The sequence below is a fragment of the Canis aureus genome, chromosome 6 (assembly GCF_053574225.1).
Source record: "Canis aureus isolate CA01 chromosome 6, VMU_Caureus_v.1.0, whole genome shotgun sequence".
Classification (NCBI taxonomy): Eukaryota; Metazoa; Chordata; class Mammalia; order Carnivora; family Canidae; genus Canis; species Canis aureus.
In genome coordinates this window covers 14,856,426-14,866,901 of record NC_135616.1, presented here as the reverse complement: position 1 = coordinate 14,866,901, position 10,476 = coordinate 14,856,426, and positions in this window count along the sequence as shown.

Below are 10,476 nucleotides of genomic sequence, written 5' to 3'. Positions count from 1 at the left end.
ACTTTTGTTGCTCCTTTACTATAATTAATCATCTGGAACAAAGAAAAAAATCTGGTGTCTGTTAACAAAGTCCCCTTTTAAAAGAAATATCAGATGTATATTTGCATGCCAACCACAAATAAATATTTTGCTACCTAAAAGTCAAACAAAAGAACTCTAATTATTCTTAAAATATCTTCAGCCATCATTCCACCTCCATTACTTACTGAAGGAAATTTCCAAAGTCCCTTCTAGAAGAAACTTCAGCACACATGCACACACACACACACACACAAACTCAGAGTAGTATGAACAATGTAACTTTTTTCCTCACAATACTCTCCAATTAAGAATTATTTTATAGGGTCTGTTCAATTTCCAGACTATAGAGATGTGATTTCAAGAGACATGATCATTAGACCAAAATCCCATTACAACTCTATTAAATACAGTTATATAGATACAGATAAATAGTTAGGTATAGTGATATACAGATGTAGTTATATAGACTTTATAATAAGATTTCACCAGTACTTACCAGACAAAATCCAGGACCTGAATATTTATTTGACCTTAAGATGACATGTAGAAAAAATTTTAGAGTTATCCATGTCATATGGAGACACAAAACATTAAAAATTTTTATAGATTTATATCTGTTCACTTTTTTCCCCCTCTTATTATTTTCAGGTTTCCAACATTTCTTTAATAATTTTTCCCAACTCTAAAACTATATAAGTATTCTAAATTTTCTCCTAATATTTTTATTTGTTTACAGTTAAATCATTGTATCAGGAGCTTGTTTTTGCACATGATGTAACAAAGCAATAACACTTTTTGTCTTATGTGGAAATTGCTAGTTATGCCAGTATTATTTATTACATAAATCATCTTGGGGCACCCAGCTGCCTCAGTAGGTGGAGCATGCAACTCTTGATCTCTGGGTTCTGAGTTTGAGCCCTGTATAGGGTGTAGAGATTACTTAAGTAAAATCATTAGGGTGGCTCAGTGGTTGAGCGTATGCCTTTGGCTCAGGGTGTGATCTCGGGTCATGGGATCGACTCCTGCTTTGGGCTTCCTGCAGGGAGCCTACTTCTCCCTTTGCCTATGACTCTGTCTCTCTCTCTGCATCTCTCATGAATAAATAAATAAAATCTTTAAGAAAAAAAAATGAAAAGAGTGAATTAATTTATAAATATCTGGACAGATAGCCATAAAGACTATGGTTTCTTTTGAAAAAAAAAAAAACAAGTTGAGAATAATGATTTGATGAATAGAAACTTCTATAACAATATATTTGGGGAAAAAATGTTTACATCAATTATTTTAGAGGTTAATGATAGGAGAGGAAGAATATTAACTTTATAGGTGCCTAAATTGCTTAATTTGTTGAAATAAGCAAATGTAAACTTTATGTATGTACATATGTATCATAAATAAAATATTATGTTTTATTTTAAATAAAATGATGACAGATAAATTTATTTTTCATGCCTCACCAAAGAGGTTGATGGCAATAGCCCACACTGTCCCATGTTAGAATAGCAACATGGGGGCAGCACTAATGTCCTGTTGGAATGAGGTACTGGTAAAAACGGATCTGGACTGACCCCATGGCTAGGATACTACCAACTGGTTTTACCCAGTGCTGCTTGTTTCTAAGAATTTAAAGAATAATTCTTGAAGCAGAGTTGCCTGGTGGAGATCATTCCTGGAAAAGGAACAATCAACAGTGGTTTTATGGTGCCTGGAGTTCTCTGCTCTGGAGTTTATTATTCCCCTCTCCCTAATACTTACAAAGAAGGACTTGTCCCAAGGTCTGGCCTTCATCCTTTACACCAAACACAATGCCAGAAAGAGCAGCTGTTATTCTCAGGTGAACACAAACTCATAAGCACAAGTAAATAGATACCTGAGAAGAATTTCCTTAATTGACAAACAGTAAGCTAAACAATGCACACTAGGTAAAGCAGAATTGAAAAAAAAAATAGACCATTTAAAATGTGCATTGCATCTATACATAAGGAAATAATGGATTATATTAGAGCCATAAAGTAAGAATTAAATATCATAAGAAAAAAGTAGAAAGTTAAATATAAAATGCATAAAAATTAAAAGAGGGAACACAATAGATTAAAAAAAATAACAGAGGAAAGAATTAGCAAAATTAGGTAGAAGAATTTTCTCAATAGGCAATAGGAAAAGATAAATACTACAAAAAAAGTTAAGAGATTTAAAAGATAGAATACATGTGAATGTCTAATAAGAATATCAGAAGGAGAGAAATTGTTTTAATGAAAAGCAGGAAGAATGTCAAGAAATGATGAAGATAAATATACTAGAACTTTTCAAAAACTTAATTCACCAATCAAAAGATAGAGACTCTAGAAGTGGATTTTTAAAATAAAATTTAAATATATGTTGGCTACAAGAGAGCTACTTAAAACAAAAAGACACTGAAATATTAAAAAAATAAAAAATAGATAAACCCATACTAAGAAAGTATGAACCAAGAAAAAATTGATGTAGCTATCTTAGCACTGAGAAAATAAAATTTAAGGGCAAAAAAATCAGAAAAAGAAGGACAGCATATACTGAAAAAGGGGAAATGAAAAGGAGATATAACCATCCAAAATGTAGGCACATAATAATACAATCTCAAAACAAATAAAGTAATAACTGACAGAATGATAAGGAAAAATACAGAAATTAACCATTATATATTGGAAATTTTAACACATCACTCTCAGGAACTAATAGGTAAAACAGAATATAAGATATATTGAAGATCAGAACAATATAGTTAACAACCACAAACTTTGATATATATATAACTCCACATTCAACAAACAGAAAACACATTCTTTTCATGTACATGTGGAATATTTGCAAAACCAGACTATTAGTTAGACCATTAAGGTGGCTTCAATAAATTCTGTCTCCAAATATAATGTAATAAAATTACTAATGTGTTTCCATATATTGAAACCAAAAAGCATAAGATAATGTTATGTTTTGCAATTAAATAACATTTTGAGCAACATTTCATTTAAGAGAAAATAAATATTTAGAATTAAATAATAATGAAGCATTATATGCCAAATTTTGGAGGACACAACTAAAGCAATACTAGAAGGAAATTTAGATTTTTAAATACATTTATCAGAAAACAAGAAAGATTATAAGCATGTGAGATAGGAGTGCAACTCAAAAAACTGGAGAAAGTATAACAGAACAAATTCAAAGAATCAAGAAGAAAATGTAACCTTGATTCCAATATCAGATAAGGATATGATAAGGAAAAAAAAATTAGGAGTTCCTGGGTAGCTAAGTCAGTTAAGCCTCTGACTCTTGGTTTTGGCTTAGGTCATGATCTCAGGATCTTGAGATTAAGCCCCATGTCAGGCTCTATGCTCAGTGAGGAGTCTACTTGTCCCTCTCTCTCTGCTCCTCCCCCACCTCGAATAAGTAAATTTGTAAAAACTAGGAATGAAAAGAAAAGCATAAAAAAGAAAGAAAGAAAGAAAGAAAGAAAGAAAGAAAGAAAGAAAGAAAGAGAAAAGAAAAGAAAAATTATAGGCCTCTCTCTTATGAACATAGTCGTAAAAATTTTTCTTGTGAAAAATTATGAAGAACTATGTTCTCTTATGAACATAGTTGTAAAAAAATTTTTAAAGATTTTATTTATTTATTCATTTTAGAGAGAGTGTAAGCAGGGGAAGAAGCAGAGGGAGAGGAAGAAAGAATCTGAAGCAGACTCTGCACTAAGCACAGAGTGCTCGATCTCACAACTGGGAGATCATGACCTGAGCTGAAACCAAGAGTCAGATGCATAACTTTATAAATCCTCTCTGGAAGGTTTAAACTCTAATAAAGGAGGTACAAAAGGATCTGAATTAATAGGAAGATATTCCTTGCTCTTGGATGAATTTCCTTAATTCTCCTCCAAATTAATCTAAGCACTCAGTGCAATTCCAATTGGACTTTTTTAGGAATTCAATAAGCTTATTCAAAAATTTATATAGAAGTTGCCACTAAAATGGCTAACTGGCTTTATAAGAGATTGGAGAGAGGGACTTAGTCTAACTTATATTAAGATATACTGAAATGCCATTATAATAAATGCAGTGTAATATATGTATGAACAGACAAACTGACTAATGGGACAGAATTAGAGACTTCAGAGATAGACCCACACATACGTGGAAACTTAACATTTGATAAAGTTGGCGCCACAAATCAATGGTGGAAGGTCTGGATGTTCAGTAGATGCCTGGGGAAGACTTGCTGACTATAAGGAGAAAAAAGAAAATTCAATTTTCACCTAACACCAGAAACAAATGTGGACTCAAAATGGATTACAAACCTAATATGAAAGGTAAAACTATAAAGTAGACAGAAGAAAATATAGGAGGAAATCTTTGTGACCCAGAGACAGATAGCTCCTTAAATAAAATTTCATGAGCTATCAGGCAACTACAGAAAAATCAAACTTAATTACATCAAAATTAGGGATTTCTATTCAATAAAAAGTACTATAGACAAAATTAAAAGGAAGATGAAATGGGAAAAGATACTTGCAATGTCTAAAACCAACAAAGGGTAAGTGTCTGTATATATGCATGAGATGATAGAAGTGAGGAATGTGGATGAAAGGAAGAATCAGATAATAAGAAATAGGACTGGGATCCCTGGGTGGTGCAGCGGTTTAGCGCCTGCCTTTGGCCCAGGGCACGATCCTGGAGACCCAGGATCGAATCCCACGTTGGGCTCCCAGTGCATGGAGCCTGCTTCTCCCTCTGCCTGTGTCTCTGCCTCTCTCTCTCTCTGTGTGACTATCATAAATAAATACAAATTTTTTAAAAAATAAGAAATAGGACTGCCACAAACCTCTAGTGAAAATATGAACCTCTAGTGAAAATATGACATGATCTGAGAGTCATGGTTAACGTCATTCTGCATCTGAAATCCATGGGAAAAAATACAGTTCACCAAATCTGAGACACTTTTTAATTGTAAGATGTCTCATTATTTTATGTTACTGAGGAAGAAAAATTACCAATTAAATGATAACACAATGCTTTCTTATCATGTAAATTTTAATATTATACTTTTACAAGTGCTTTTAACCTAGTTGAAAAGATTTTTAAAATATTATCCTTGACATCTATAAAAAGAAAGAAAATATAAATGAAACAAATTGTTAAGGGTATTTCTAAAGCTCCTTTCCATATACTCAGAATCCAACTTTTTGGGTTACTTTTTAATTCAGACTCATCACTGCCTATGCCAAGCAGTTCCATTCTCATCCAGAGTGTTCACGATGTAACTTTTATTAGAAGAGCCCATGAAATTGCTGACACTTGTGACTAAAAAATGATGATTTCTTATGGTTCAACCTGATAAAAATGGTTCTTAATTACTTTTGGAAGCATCAAGAGATTGCAGTTGTCCTGTCATGCCACCAAGAATGCTTCCCAAAGTCATTCATGTACAGGCAAGGAAAACACTCGTTGCAACTACCTGCTGGCCAAGAGCAACTGAAAGACAGCCTGTGGATGATGAGTGGGGTTGTAATTTTGGAGGTGTTAAATGGGGGAAGGGAGTCTCTCTTAGAATCAATGAATACAGTAAAATATTAATAATAAGTTGAAATAATCAATAGAAATAATTTAAAAATAACATGAATAAAGAGGAATCATAGAGTGGTTTGGAAGCATTCAGTAGAAGTTTTAAGTGTGGCAGATGCTGACAGTGCCTCACCCATTACTCCCCGCACTCTGCTTTCCAGCATGTGTCTCCTACTATGTTCTTTTTTTTTTTTTAATTTTTATTTATTTATGATAGTAACAGAGAGAGAGAGAGAGGCAGAGACACAGGCAGAGGGAGAAGCAGGCTCCATGCACCGGGAGCCCGACGTGGGATTCGATCCCGGGTCTCCAGGATCGCGCCCTGGGCCAAAGGCAGGCGCCAAACCGCTGCACCACCCAGGGATCCCTCCTACTATGTTCTGTATTCAGTCTGCACCTGCTCACAGGGGAGGCCAAACTGTGGGGACCTAACACACCCCAGCTACAGGGAGTAGCTGTCAGTCAACAATGGATGGCAGTTAGGGAACAAGTATCTCAGCTTCCTCGACCTTCAAGGGAGTAACTCTGCAGCTGGTTCTTCATCTTCTCTGAGTTCCCCAGGGTGGTTGAGGTCCACTTGCCCCCATGAGTAGCTGGTTCAGACACATCCTAGAGTGACTTCTTTCTCTTCCCTTTGCTCCTTCTCCACATTCTGACTTAGGCTTCGGGCACTCTCCTCCCAAATAAACCACTTGGACTCAAGTCCTTGTTTTGGGGTCTGTTTCTGGGGAGGTATAACCTAAGATAGTAAGCAAATCTCCAGGAACCTTGTAGCATTTGGCCATCACTTGACACAAAAAGATCATGAGCTTCCATCTCCTACCATCCCCAAGAGAACATCTTCTTGCAAGCCTCCCATCCTCTCCATATAATCTATGCCCACTCCTCTCTTTGACTTCTCAGCTTCCCCCTCTCCTTCCCATTCTACCTCCCCCACCTTCCTATCCCTCCTCATATAAACTTGACTTTGCTTCTTTTCCCTCTAGAGCCTCTAAGATCCGCATTGTGGGATACAGTGAGAAAAAAAAAAAATCTCTATAAAGAGTTTGACCTCGGATGATAGAGAAGAGATGTGTTCACAAATTGTTTAAAAATCATTACATTTAATTAAATAACATTAAATGAACAAGCCATTCTATCCCTAAGGCACTCATGCTTAGTGGTCAACATACATCAGAGATGTTCAGACTGGCTCAGAATATAGGCAATGCCTGCGTGTAGCCTGCTGGCCAACAGCTCTCCTTAGGTGGTCAGGTAAAATTATCAGAAGGTACAGAGCTATGAAGATGTCAAAAGGCAGCAGTGAGATATACAAATGGCCCACAAGCATATGAAAATATGCTCAACATCATTAATCATTAAGGAAATGCAAATTAAAACCACAATGCAGCATGAGCTTAGTCACCTCCCCCTAGCATAGCAAAATATTACAGACTGGGTGGCTTATCAACAACAAATATTCATTTCACACTGTTCTAGAGGCTGGAAGGCCAAGAATCAGGGTGCCAGCAAGGCAGGTTTTGTTAAGGGTCCTTATCTAGGCTGCGGACAGCTGATTTCTCGGTGTATCCATACAGGGTAGAAAGAGCAAGCTAGGTTTCTGGACTCTTCTTATAAGGACACAGACCCCAAAACAAGGGCTTCACCCTCATAGACCAATTACCTCTCAAAGGGCCCATCACACTGGGATTATGGTTTCCACATTCGAATCAGCAGGGTGGACAAATAACTCAAGAGCAGGTATCCTTTCACATCTATTAGGATGGTTACTTAAAAATCACACACACACACACACAGAAAATAAGGAAGTGTTGTAAGGATGTAGAGAAATAAAAACAACAGTGCTCTGTTGGTAAAGTTGTAAAATGGTGCAGTTGCTATAGAAAACACTGTGTTGGTTCCTCAAAAAACTAAAAAAAGAATGATAGTATGATCTAGCAGTCCCACTTCTGGGTACCCAAAATAATTGAAAACAGGGACTAGAACAGATATTTTGTACACTCGTGTTCACAGCAGCATTATTCACCATAGCTAAAACATGGAAGCAACACAAATACCCATCAATGAATGAATGGATAAATGAAATATGGCGTGTTCATACAATGAAATATTATCCAGCCTTAAAAAGAATGGAAATCCTATCACATGCTGCAACATGGATGATGACCATTGAGACATTATGCTGAATGAAATAACCCAGCATGACACTGCTTGACACCACTTATGTGAGGAATCTAAAATAGTCAAACTCATTGAAACAGAGTAAAATGTTGCTTATCAGGGGCTGGAGGGGAGGGAGAAATCAGGAACTGTTGGTTAATGGATCTAGAGTTTCAGATTTGCAAAATGAAAAATTCTGGAGACAAGTGTGATATACTTAACAGTGTGATATACTTAACATTACTGAGCTGTATACTTAAAAATGGCTAAGGTGGTAAATGTTATGCGATGTGTATTTTACTGCGATTTAAAATAAAGATAAGGGGTGCCTGGGTGGCTGAGTGGTTGAGCGTCTGCCTTTGGTTCAGGGTGTGATCCCAGGGTCCTGGGATTGAGTCCCACATCAGGCTCCCCAGAGGGAGCCTGCTTCTCCCTCTGCCTATGTTTCTGCCTCTCTCTGTGTGCCTCTTATGAATAAATAAGTAAAATCTTTTTAATAAATAAAATAAAATAAAGATAAAAAAACAAAGGTACCTTTTGAACTGGGAGTGTGGGGACAAGCAAGGGGCGAGGGTTGGCGGAAAAGTTAAAAACTTTTTTTTAAAGACTTTATTTATTTATTCATGAGAGACACAGAGACAGAGGCAGAGACACAGGTAGAGGGAGAAGCAGGCACCCTGTGAGGAGCCCAATGTGGGACTCGATCCCAGGACCCCGGATCACCACCAGAGCCAAAGGCAGATGCTCAACCACTGAGCCACCGAGGCGCCCTTTAAAAACATTTCTTATCCTCTATTCTGCAATTCTTTCTTAGTATTAATAAATAGAAAAATAAATGAACCCCTGAGTTACTCCAGGCACAAGCTCTGGACAAGGTCTCAGCATAAAGCAATAACGAACAAAGTACCAAAGCTCTTGTGAGCAGGGATGATTTCTTATGCTTGTTTTCTGCTCCCCAAAGCTCTAATTATTTAGTGCATAAAGGTAATATGGGCTAGTTTGCTTTTTTCCTCTCTTCCTAACAGAAGAGAAAAAACTCATAGAAAGGGAGATTATGTCAAACCTATTTGGTTGGAAATCTCTTATTAAAAAAAACCCACTAAAGCAAATATCTTTTTTGTTATAATGATCTAGTAATATAAAAGGACACAAAATTAAAAGCACACAATGGCTTATTGCTGCACCTGAACCAAAGGTAATGTTTATCAAATTATTAAAGAAGCACTTATGATAACCTACGATATTAGAGATAGTGTTATGTCTATGAAGCTTAATGTGTTGGTCTCAGGGGTACTGCCACAGAGACTCACCCTCACCCCCTCTTTGCTGGCACAAATGGATTTGACTACACAGATGAGCTTGTCCACAAGTGCCATATTTAACAAAAGAACAATATGTATTTATTCCCAAAATTTTGATTAAAAAATAAAATAAAACAAACATCTTTGCATTTCCATCCCACCAGGGAATAGAGTTTTAATGAACACACGAAGCAACTAGGTGACATCTTTATCAGCCCTCATAAACCTTGATTGAACACACAGCGATAAGGCCTGTTTAAACTATCCTCCTGATAACAGGCCTGGAGTCAGCACTGGCCTTAGCAACCAGCCCAGCAAAGAGGCCTCTCCAAAACCCAGAGTTCAGGCCCACTAGGGCCTAGGGAAGCTGCAAAAATCCTAAGCTCCAGGCAGCTGGTTTATTTGGGGGTGACAGCAAGGTGGTGGGTAGGTGGGTGCGGGCCAGTCACCCTGGCTTTCTTGGAAGGAGACTCTCTCCAACCAGTTTTGGCACCTGGGGGTGAGGATCCTGGAGAGAAAAGGGTGTTTTAAGCCCTAGTGACCTTTAGCATTTACATCTGCAAACACAGAGGACTACAGAGCGGTGATTTTAAAGGATTTGGGAATGGCCAGCTCTGGTTTTCTTTCCACCAGCGTCATAAATGAATGAAAGGTACAGACATCTGAAAAGAGCTGGGAGCCACAGGACCTTTCTAATAAGCTGTGAGTCTCATTCCTGCAGCCCTTTCCTTTTATGCTCTAGCACCTCTGATCACTCACTTGCTACTTGGAATCCCAGCCCCCTACCTCCCAGCCTTCGCAGTCCAGAACCCACAGCGTCCCCCACAGGCTGCAGCAGCCAGCACTGGTGGCAGGGTTGTGGGGGGGGATGGGGGGGGTGGGGAGCTATGTCTTGTGAACCATTGAAGGCTTTGTCCAAGCAGCCTCACCCAGAGGATGTTCACCCCCTCACCCTCGGAAGCAGGCTGAAGACCACCCTCACAGGCAGCAGCAGGAAGTGCTCTGGATCTCAGGAGCTGCCGCTCCTGGGCTGGCCCCAGCCCATTCCTACCAACTGGCCCTCTTTGGGTACAGCTTGTAACTTCCCTGGGTCTTGCTTTCTTCAACTGAAAGAAGAGATAGTTGGACTGAAAAGTCTTTCAGAAATCTTCCAGGCCTACAATTAAATGAGAAGCATTTGCCATTTTCCCCTAAACGCCCTCTCCCTCAATTTTTTGATAACATTTAATCACCAGAGTGGATTATCTTATAGGTCAGGATGAAGTATACACTAGGTCATTTCCTACATCACCAAGATTATCAGTTTTCGTAATAAGCTCCAACACATGGATGACACTAAAATTTCCCCTATTCCCCCCTTCCCCCACATTAGACTTGCCCCCAATGAGAGCAAAGATGGGCCCCCA